At 39.9% G+C, this 10,324-nt stretch overlaps 1 non-coding gene across 1 annotated transcript; it reads right to left on the bottom strand.

The window, feature by feature from the left end:
• Nucleotides 1–9,719: 9,719 nt before the first annotated feature.
• Nucleotides 9,720–9,827, bottom strand: LOC141618708 (small nucleolar RNA R71). Its single transcript, XR_012531467.1, has one exon. It is a non-coding gene; the product is annotated as a small nucleolar RNA R71 (small nucleolar RNA).
• Nucleotides 9,828–10,324: the final 497 nt, after the last annotated feature.

Below are 10,324 nucleotides of genomic sequence, written 5' to 3'. Positions count from 1 at the left end.
ATCCGGTTTTATGGAGATAAATCCACATGATATTAGCGTCAAATAAGAAGTCTTATGTTGATAAGATTCATGACTAATTCAATCGAGTTGAACATATTTGATTGATTCCATTTGCTTCCGCTGCCGGATCAATTAAATGAGTAATGATGTATAACACTTCATATACTTTGAGTATGATGAATTGTTTCAAATCGAATTTAAGTAATAGTTACCAAATAGCCATATTGATTATTCTTAAGTGCTTGAAGAAGCATTGAAGATGCAAAGTTAAGTGTTTTTGCAATTCAGAAATTTGTGTAAGGGCTTACACTAATGACTGTTGAGATTGTATAAGGTTTTGGACAAAAACCGTATTCGAAACACCTAAAGATGGTTAAGGAACCATTGTGGCTATGTTATTTAAGAAGTGGATTTGCTAGAATTGTTCTAGGCAATAAAGAACAATGAGAGATGCTTACAACGGAAATTGAGTACACTTGCAATCATGAGATGTGCAAGAGGATGGATCCGCATTAATTGTGAAAAAAAGTGGGAGCTATTCTAAGGCTAGAGAGGTTATGTCTAGATTGGATCTAGACACGTACTCAAAAAGTTTTGTAATGCAAATGTATACATTATAAAGGAAAACGAGTATGTAGTAAGGTTGAGTAAGGTACAAGAAGTTGATAAAACCTACTAACCAAAACCTTCTCAAAGGCTTAACATGATGAGTCATGTCATATGTCATTTCAATTGCATTGAGATGAACAACTACATATCAGATGAAAATTGATTATAAAATTATGAAGTAGTAATCAGGTATTGACTATTCATATGAGATAATCACATTTGTCGTTCGAGTTTTTAAATCTAAAAACTCCTTTTATACTTTGTTACATCCAAACGGGTTGTAGAGACAATATTGAACCCCGTTAAAGTGAACTCGGATTAACATGGTATTTGTCCATAGTCACTTGTATGAGGTGACGTCTCGAAGTGACTAGAGTGTGATGCTATTGATGGCAAGTTCAAGTGCCATAGAATCATATCAGATGACTAGTCGATCACATAGGCAGACTGTTAGGAACACTTTGTCGGGCCTAGTGACCGCTTATAGAGTTCTGGCAAATTTATATAGCCTGGTCGTGGCGAGAGCTACTATAGTATTCTAATGAGTCAATTCTTTGACTAAAGATTGTTCGCCTAAGGTGGCACAGTTTCAGATTAACTTTGATTTATGTTACTACGACCTTCGTAAATGGGGTCAAATGGGCATATTTGGGGTTATGATGGCTGTGGCTAGTCGAAGGGAATAGTGCGATAGGAATTGTCCACCCCCTTGTCAGGGTTAAAACAATATCTCAGGGCCACTCGACGAGTAATGAACTGGAAATGCGTGGCCACGCTCGGACGGTATCTATGGTAGATAATTCCGGTCAAATCAGTTACTCTCCAGATCGAGGAAACCACTCTCGATATGATCACTTACAAGTACGACCTGCAATACACCTTGTATTGAGTGAGAGATAGTAATAGGACAAGATAATTGGTGACGCACACTTGTCGAGGACAAGTGGGAGATTGTTGGAGTGTCCCCGACAATAATGCGATCACAATTGTCGATCATGATGATCACATGTTTAAATCTCATTTTTAGAATACGTAAGGGATGATTCATTTTATAGTCAACTGATCAACATTAATCGGTAATGATTGGCTTGCTAGAGTTTGACGTTACTGTCGTGGGACGGTGGTGGTCAGCGGATCCCTTAAGGTCACACCTAAAGGATGATGCCCTTATCTGTAAAGTTGATTAATTGTATGACGATACAAGTTGATCAATTCCTTAAAATTGAACAATTCAATTGTGAGAGAGAATATTATTTTTTATTTGAATGAGATTAAATAAGATTTATTTTAGTAATAAAAATGCTTTATTACTAAAATTGTTTATTGTTTGAGAAACAATAGAAATAAGACTGAATGATTAATTATAATTACAAGATGTTGTGAATTATAATTATATGACCCATTTTATTTATGTGATCAAGTATCACTAGTCAATTTGTTGTATGTAATTTAATTAATTTATAAAATGATATTTATGTGATAAGTATGCATTAAATTAATTAATAACATGTAACATACTACATGTGAAATATTGTGTGACAAAGGACAAATTGACAAAATAAAATGGTAGTCCATTTTATGTACATGGACCGAAAATGGTGGAGGAAAGTAGGAGTTAGTGGGTTGTTTGTTTATTGGGACTAAATAAACAATATGATTACCTAGCCTAATAGGTATGCATACCTATCACATGGAATAGAACAATTGTGATAATAGATGTGCATAGGTCCCCTAATAGACTCCCTACCCACCGGTTTTCCATGCCCCTTTTAGATGAGAATTTGTTCTCTTATCACTCATTCATTATTCATATGCAATATTAACATGCAAACTCTCTCATACTTTGTTCATCTTTCTCCAAAATTAGAATAATCATGATCAAATTATTCAAATCAAATTACTAATATTATTAGGGTAATATATGAGTATTAGTAATCAATTTTAAGGTAAACTACTAAACAAATATCTAGCACATATTATTTAGTAGAGATAAGGGATAATCTTGGGTGCAATCAAGATGAATGGCTTCTATACTTGAAGTCTTTGGAGGATTATTCTATTAGTCATCATAGCTCAAGAACAAGTGAAGGTAGGAGACCTTACTTGTGCCCATAAACCGAAATATTCAATGTAAGGAACCGGTTTTCCTCTACACTTATTCATATGTTTTGCATGCATAAGATCCTTAAGTTTTTATGACTAAAACTTTAAACTAAAATATGTGATATTTAAAATATGATTTCCTTCACTTTGGAGGGGCATTCCTCGGCGGATGGTTTTTGTAGGGGAAGTTCTTGTGGGGGTAGTTTTTGTGGGGTTGATTATTGTGGGGTGCATGCCAGAATGGTCGCGGGAGCAATCCTCTCTGATGAGGGTAGTTTTGGCTGCTCGGAGGACCCTCCCTCGGGTGCGGTGTTGGCGTTGGTGGGTTGAAAATCAACTGGCTATGGCTTCTTCAACCTGTTGGAATATGGTGAGCATAGTTGCGGCGCTGAACACGAACATCCCATCGATCCGGGGTATCCTTTTCCAAAGCGTTCATCTCATCATCAACAGGTAGGATAAGGTGTGAGAAATCGAAGGTTGGCTCGTCATCAGAGATGGCATGGATTCCTAAGGGGTTTGTTTTGTTATTTGGTTTGGTGGGTGGAGGTAAAGGTAGTTCCCCTTTCTCGATCATATCTTGGATGGCGTGCTTCAGTTTAAAGCAGGCCTCTGTGTCATGACCTTTACCCTGGTGGTATTGGCAGTAGGCATTGGGATTCCAGAAATGGGTTTTCTTGGCCTCGGACGGGTCAGGAGTAGGCCCAATCGGCTGCGGTTTCCCTTGGTCCATGAGTCTTTTTAGGGCACTGGCATAGGTTGTTCCCAAGTTTGCGAATACCCTTTGAGGATGCTGAGTTTTCTTTGTGGTTGGTTCGAGGAGGTTGACCTTTTCGATTTTGTTTGTTTGACCATAGGGGCGAGATCCAGTTTATGTAGACCCCTAATAGCCTCTACCAGTGGTTTTGGCTAGGTCACCCTTGCGGAGATCGTCTTTAATACGGGTCCCGAGGATTTGTAGGTCCTGGAATGCTTTGATGATTTGATATCTCAGGAGGTTGGCATAAACTGGGCGGAGGTTGTTGACAAATTTCTTCACCAGATTTGATTCACTCGGCTTACTGACAAATTGAGTGCTTACTCTCATCCAACGGGTTAGGAATTCTTTGACCCTTCCTTATCATTCTGAGTCAGGACCTCCCGAGTGCGGGTGTTAGCTTGGATTTCGACGTTGTCGGCATATTGTTTGGCAAATTCAACAGCGACTTTGTCCCAAGTAGTGAGGTTTTTAGGGTCGAGGGAATAGTACCATTGGCGGGGAATTGGTTCCAGGGATGATGGGAAGATCCAGGTGAAGAGTTCTTGTTTGACCCCCTTAATAGACATATAATCCTTAAAGGCCCGAATGTGATTGAGCGGCTCCTCCGTTCCCTTAATCTTGGGGACATCAGTCAAGGTAAAGTTGTAAGGCAATTGATCCCCAACAGCCTCGAATCTTTGATTGTTCTCAAGGTGGATGTTGTTACCACGAGCTAGGAGTTGTTCCTCCAAGAGATTGAGCCTTCTCTCGGTTTCACTCAAAGGTGGAGTGTTGCGTTCTCCGGTTTCCTTGTTTTCTAAGGTGTCTATACGGGCCTCGACATGGTCGAGGGTGACTTTAAGAGCGGCGAGCAGGCTGGCTAGCTGAGCAGTCGCGAGATCTCTGTTGTCATCGTTGTTGTTGGAGGAAGCTGAAGACGGGGCCATGGCTCTGAGGCAGAAAAATGGCACATGTTACATCCTAATCCGACACGGTTTAACGACTAAACGCAGACAACACAAGAGACGGAAAGACATTTCAGACTCAACATGACTAGGGCAACCATGTGTGGTGCCTCGGTGCTGACTCCATTTATAATGTGACGGTGTTGACCGGATTTTGACTCGCGTTTAACGTAGTGGCGTGACACTGTTTAACGTGTCTCGAGGTGAGACGACTCACAAATAAAGACCCATAAGTACGCTTGCTTCGACTCGATAGACACGAGGCAGAATCGGAATGGTGGACTGAAGTTTTCGAAAATAGAGATTTTTAAAAGATTCGTTTGTCGCTTTATGGACGGCTCCCGAAGAATAGGGATCTTCGAAAGTGGATTAGTTGAAAAGTTGTCTTAAGTTTGTTTTCAAAAGACGGTTTGAGTTCGAGTTGCGGCAGCTCTGAAAACGATGTGCTCTTTCCAAAGACGGTTTTTGAAATCCAAAATTGTATGTTTTGAAAATAGAGTTTTGAAAGGTTTGAAAAGGTCTCGGAAACGGTGTATGGTCCTCGGGATTTGAAAAAGCCTCGAGAAGGGGTGTGTGCCATTCACGGGTTTCGAAAGAGCCATCGTGTCGGCGCGAGAAGGGTTAAAATCCGTGTCTTGACGCGGCGATTATAACCGCGTATAAAAAGGTTTTTTTGAGATGGTTGTGAAAACCAAGTTTCTAAATCGTCATTACGACGGCCTAAAAAGGCGTGCTTCTGAAATGGTTCTAGAAAACCGGGATTAAAAATCGTCATTACGACGACCTAAAAAGGCGTGCTTTTCAAATGGTTGTAGAAAACCGGGTTTGAAAATCGTCATTACGACGGCCTAAAAAGGCGTGCTTTTGAAATGCAACGGTCGGCGAAAGACCGAGGTTTGAAACGGCCATTATAACGGCACAAAAAGGGTTTTTGAAGGTTTGAAATGACACGGAAGGACTTATGATGATATAACACATAAGCACTCGCAGTTTCATTATATTATGCATAATGCTCACACGCATTTTGGCTTAAAAGAGCGGGTTACACACCAAGCGATCAAACCCCGATTTTCGAGAGGGATACCAATCCAAACAAAATGTGTAAGGAGGGTGCCCTAGCCTCGTGTTCGATGGAAATGAAAGCTCTTTGACGAAACAGAAATGTGTAACTTCAACGGTATGCTTGACTAAATCGGGATTCAAAATGCGGGGATGAGAAATCTCACGCCGACGAGACGAGCCAATTGGTCGAAAAGGGTTAGGTTGTGGGCCCGGACAAGGAACCCGACTTATGACCGTAATATCAATTAATGCATTTCAACTAAGACGTCGTTCGAGTCTCACCATCTAGAGATCACAAAGACACAAGTGTCTTAGTTTTCCCCAGCGGAGTCGCCAATCTGTGGACATGCCACCTACACGCCAGGCTAATCTGTGGACGTATAGCGGTCTTTTGAAAGCCACGATCGGTGGCGTAAAAATGCTTTCGACCGGATTATTTTAGATCGGTCGGTTTCGTCTCGGCCAGGGTCTCGAAACGATGCAAGAGATGTTTGGAGTCGCCACCAAGCATTTGTGGGATGCTTGGAACCCATTCGAATCCAGTTTATACGTAGGTCAACCAAGGAAAAAAGCAGTGTTTGACATAGGTACTAAAGATAAGGAATCGTCTCTCTTTAGCATCCTATCTCTAGAATGACTCTAATACGCCCTGGATAAAGTCGTCCACTATCCAAAGTTTCTGAGTAAGTGGTGAAAGTACGTATTGGGAAGCCCTTTAATCGGACACCCAATCCCGCCCGTGGTGACGGCCTCTACTGATCGATCTTGGTTAGTTAAATGCAAAAGTTGATAAAACGGGTAAATGCATGAATGCGCATCCACAAGTTTGAACCTAACATGTGACCTTTCTATGTCGGTAGTTTATCAAAATATCAAGTAATTGATGTCAAGTTTGATTTAGTGTTGATTTTCATGCAAGACGGAAATTAAACATCCATTTACCGAGTTAGGTTTATGGTGCATAACATGATCCGTTTGTCTTAGAAAGGCGATTTGCAAATACAATGTAAAAGGGGCAGATTCGTCATCTAATCCATCTTGTATTCGGGTTAGCCAAATGATGTGTGTATTTTATATAAGGTTTTTACCCTGTATTTACACGCATTTTTATGTTATTTATGTGGCATCTAGCTATAAATCCCCCGAATAGTCTACTTTGGTTTGTCTTGTATTAATTGCAGGTATGAACCGGAAAGGAGCGAAATTAAGCCAGAACCTGTCTCAGTCTCATGCATTTTGGAAAAGGAGGAATCGGATCTTCGAATCTGTCACTTAGAGATGCGTGAAGTAGCTTCGGAAGGTGTTCAAGAAGTCCACCCGTGCTAATATAGCTCGATCGACGACGTTGGCTACATAAACTAGTCGATCGAATACTTTATCCTGCTGAAGTTCCTCGATCGAGTTCTTTCTTTACTCGATCGAGATGGCCGTTAGTTGAAGTCCTCGATCGAGTACTTGTGTTACTTGATCGAGAAGCTTGCTGGGTTTTTTCCTCGATCGATTGGTTTCATTTCACTCGATCGAGAGGTTCGGTCCTTTAGGTGGATTTTAAATTATTTTCGAGATTTCCTTTTGTAATTAGGAATAAATAGGAAGTGACAGCAGTCATTAGCTCTTTTCCTCTTCGACTTCTCTTCTTCTCTTTTTCTCTCCCTTACTCTTTCTCTTAGAATTTTACACTGGAAAACCTAATTCTCTATTGCTATTCTCTTGTAATCGGTATTTTCTGCTCTTAATTGATTACTTTTACTTTTATTATTCTTATTCCTTTTGATGTGACCATTATTTGGGCATATTTAGTCCCCGAATTAGCCTCGTTCCTATGCTTTTTAGTGCATAATTGGGTCATTTACTATCTTTGGTCCTTTGTTTTGCATATTCTTTGAGGTTTTGTTTCCTTGGTAGGAGAGGAGTGCAAACCTTGCATTTTCATGGCAAAATAGAGCTAAATTGATCGAATCTAATGACCAAGCATCAAAGAGAAGACAAGACTAGAAGGCCTTTGTACATATTTTAGTAGATGGGCAATGATGAAGAAACCTTGCATCCTCGACTAAATCCCGGAGGATTATTGGAAGAAGAAAAGAAAGCTGTGACACAATACGCCCGTCCAACTAGGCAAGACGCCCATCCAAGACGTGAGGAATCCGAGCGTCTTTGCCATCTAGACGCCCGTCCAATCATGCCACAATCCGCTCGTCCAGCTATCAATCCGCCCGTCCAAAGACACAGAAATTTGCCCGTCCCGACACCTTGGACGCCCGGATTCTCTTACTGGCCCACACAACCTTTTCTTCCCTCCATGTAAGATGCGCATATTTATGAAAGACCGACAAAAAGGAGACCAGCATCTCCTTTGAGAGGAGCGATTCCTCAAGGACTTAATCGTCATTTAAGCCCTTAGTAAACCCTAATTTGTGCACATATTCCCCACTATAAATACCCCATTAGTATAATTAGATAATCATGTTCTACTTATCAATCTTTAGTGTAGTTTATATCATTCTAATCTCTCTTTATTCTTGTAATCAACTTCTAATCAAATATTAATACAAATCTCATTTCCTTAATTTCTCTTTGGTTCATCTTTTATTTTGCGTAATTGAAGATTATTTGGGTTATTATTGGGAGATTGACAACCTTCCAATCAATCATCAAGTACTTCTATTATTCTTTGCTTTATTATTGGAATCATTAGTAGGTATAATTCTCTTAATCCCTTTTTAATTATTGTTAATCATCTTCATTCATTCATCATGTCTTGCTTTGTTAATATGATTGACAACCTTGTTAACATGCTAAACTTGATAATGAGTGAGTAGTTTCCTTAACTAGGGTTAATGGGTAATTAGGGGAAACCAACATGGGGGATGATTCATGCTTAATTTAATATGTTTTCATAATTTATTTGCTTGCTTGTTGTGATCTCAACTTATGCACATGTTATGTTTGATGAAATGCGAGCCTATGAATCCTTGCATTTTGTACCCATCACTTACCTTTTCAATGAGACTTGTAAGACATAAACCAACTCAAGTCTCATTAGACCATGCATATAATTGAGTACGGAGGATTAAATCGACTTGTAGGTGTTGTACAATCTAATCGATTCGGCTCCGGGACCCAAACCTTCGTAGGATTGTAAGATATAAACCAACTCGATCCATCACAACAATAATTGCTTGCTTATAATTTGAGAATATGTTTGTATGATCAATTCTCATGAATCCCCTATGACCCCATGACACCCTAGTGCTTTTAATCAATTGTTTACATCTCATTTTAATCATCTTGCTTGTTTACTTTTATTGCTATTTAGTTTAGTGATCTTCTTACATCAACCCAAATTGTGACACCGCTACTTGCAATCAAAAATCCTACATCAATACCCGTCCCTTGGGATCCGACCTTTACTTGCCTCTTTACTAATAGTAGAGTTGTTTGTGAAGTTATAAATATTGTTTTGGTCTAGGTGCTCTTAACGACAAGTAACCGAAAACTAAGCTCCAAGTGAGTCCGACCAAAAATGGCGCCGTTGCCGGGGACGGTGTTAACTTGATTTGATTTTCTTAGATTGTTATTAGTTGTGTCTTTCTTTGCCTTGGGGAAGTAAAACTCCTCAAGGTTTGTTCTAATTGTTTTCAAGTTGTTTGATATTTTGCATGTCTAGAAGATCACAAGGTAACTTGTTACCCATTGATCACGAAATTGAAAGGACTTTGACGAACAATAGAAGACTTGCTAGAGGTACTTTGAGAGGTATTGGGGAGGTTGTAGATATTCAACCAAACAATATTGAGTTCATCAACCCTTTTGCAAGAGAAGGTAAGGAGAACCCAACACCAAATCCAACACAAAATCAACCCACAATGCCTAAATTCTCATCACATTTCGTACTAACCGAGGAGAACCTACCCAATGGTACTCCCACACCACAAAACTTAACCGGGAATTTCATTGCAAAATCCGCATTTATCCAATTAGTCGAAAGAAGCCAATTTGGGGGGATGCCTAGTGAAGACTCTCACTCTCACATGGAGACGTTTTATGACTATTGTGATGCGATTTCACAAACCGGTGTAACTCAAGATCAAATTCAATGGGTCTTATTCCCTTTTTCTCTAATCGGCACCGCGAAACAATGGTTGAAAGGCCTTGATAAGGCTACTCTTGGAATTGACTCTTGGAAGAAGTTGGCTCTAGCTTTCTACAAAAAATTCTACCCTCCGAAAAAGACTAACATGCTAAGAGCTCAAATTACGGGTTTTAAGCAAAGGGATGAAGAATCTTTGTATGAAGCTTGGGAGCGGTTCAAAGGAATTTGTCGCTCATGTCCTCATCATGGACATAGCGAGTGGGTCTTGGTACAACAATTTTGGAACGGTCTTTATGAAGACTCAAGAAACATTCTCAACATGGGATCAAATGGTATGTTCACCGAAGTTGACGATAATCAAACTTGGAACAAGATTGAGGAAATGGCGGTCCATAATTCACAATATAGTAGACCTCGCAAGGCTACTAGAGGCGGAAAGCATGAAGTGGACTCTATTACTCAATTGGGTGCTCACCTTAGTGCTCATATTGATACCATTAACTTGAAGTTTGAAAAGGCTATGGCTAAACTTGAAGAAGCCTCAAAATCACCAAAGCATCATGTTAATACCATGGTAGCATCTTCATCAATCCCAAGTGGGATATGTGAGAATTGTGGAACTTTGGGACATGACCAAAGTGAATGTAGGGGAACTAATGAGCAAGTGAATGCTTTTCAAGCATACAAGAGTGGTACCCCTTATTCCAACTATTACAATAAAAACACCAAATTCCACCCAAATCTCTCATA

The sequence above is a fragment of the Silene latifolia genome, chromosome 1 (genome assembly GCF_048544455.1).
Source record: "Silene latifolia isolate original U9 population chromosome 1, ASM4854445v1, whole genome shotgun sequence".
Classification (NCBI taxonomy): Eukaryota; Viridiplantae; Streptophyta; class Magnoliopsida; order Caryophyllales; family Caryophyllaceae; genus Silene; species Silene latifolia.
Note: the sequence above shows the minus strand (reverse complement) of the source record. Positions and strands in the feature narration are given on the sequence as shown.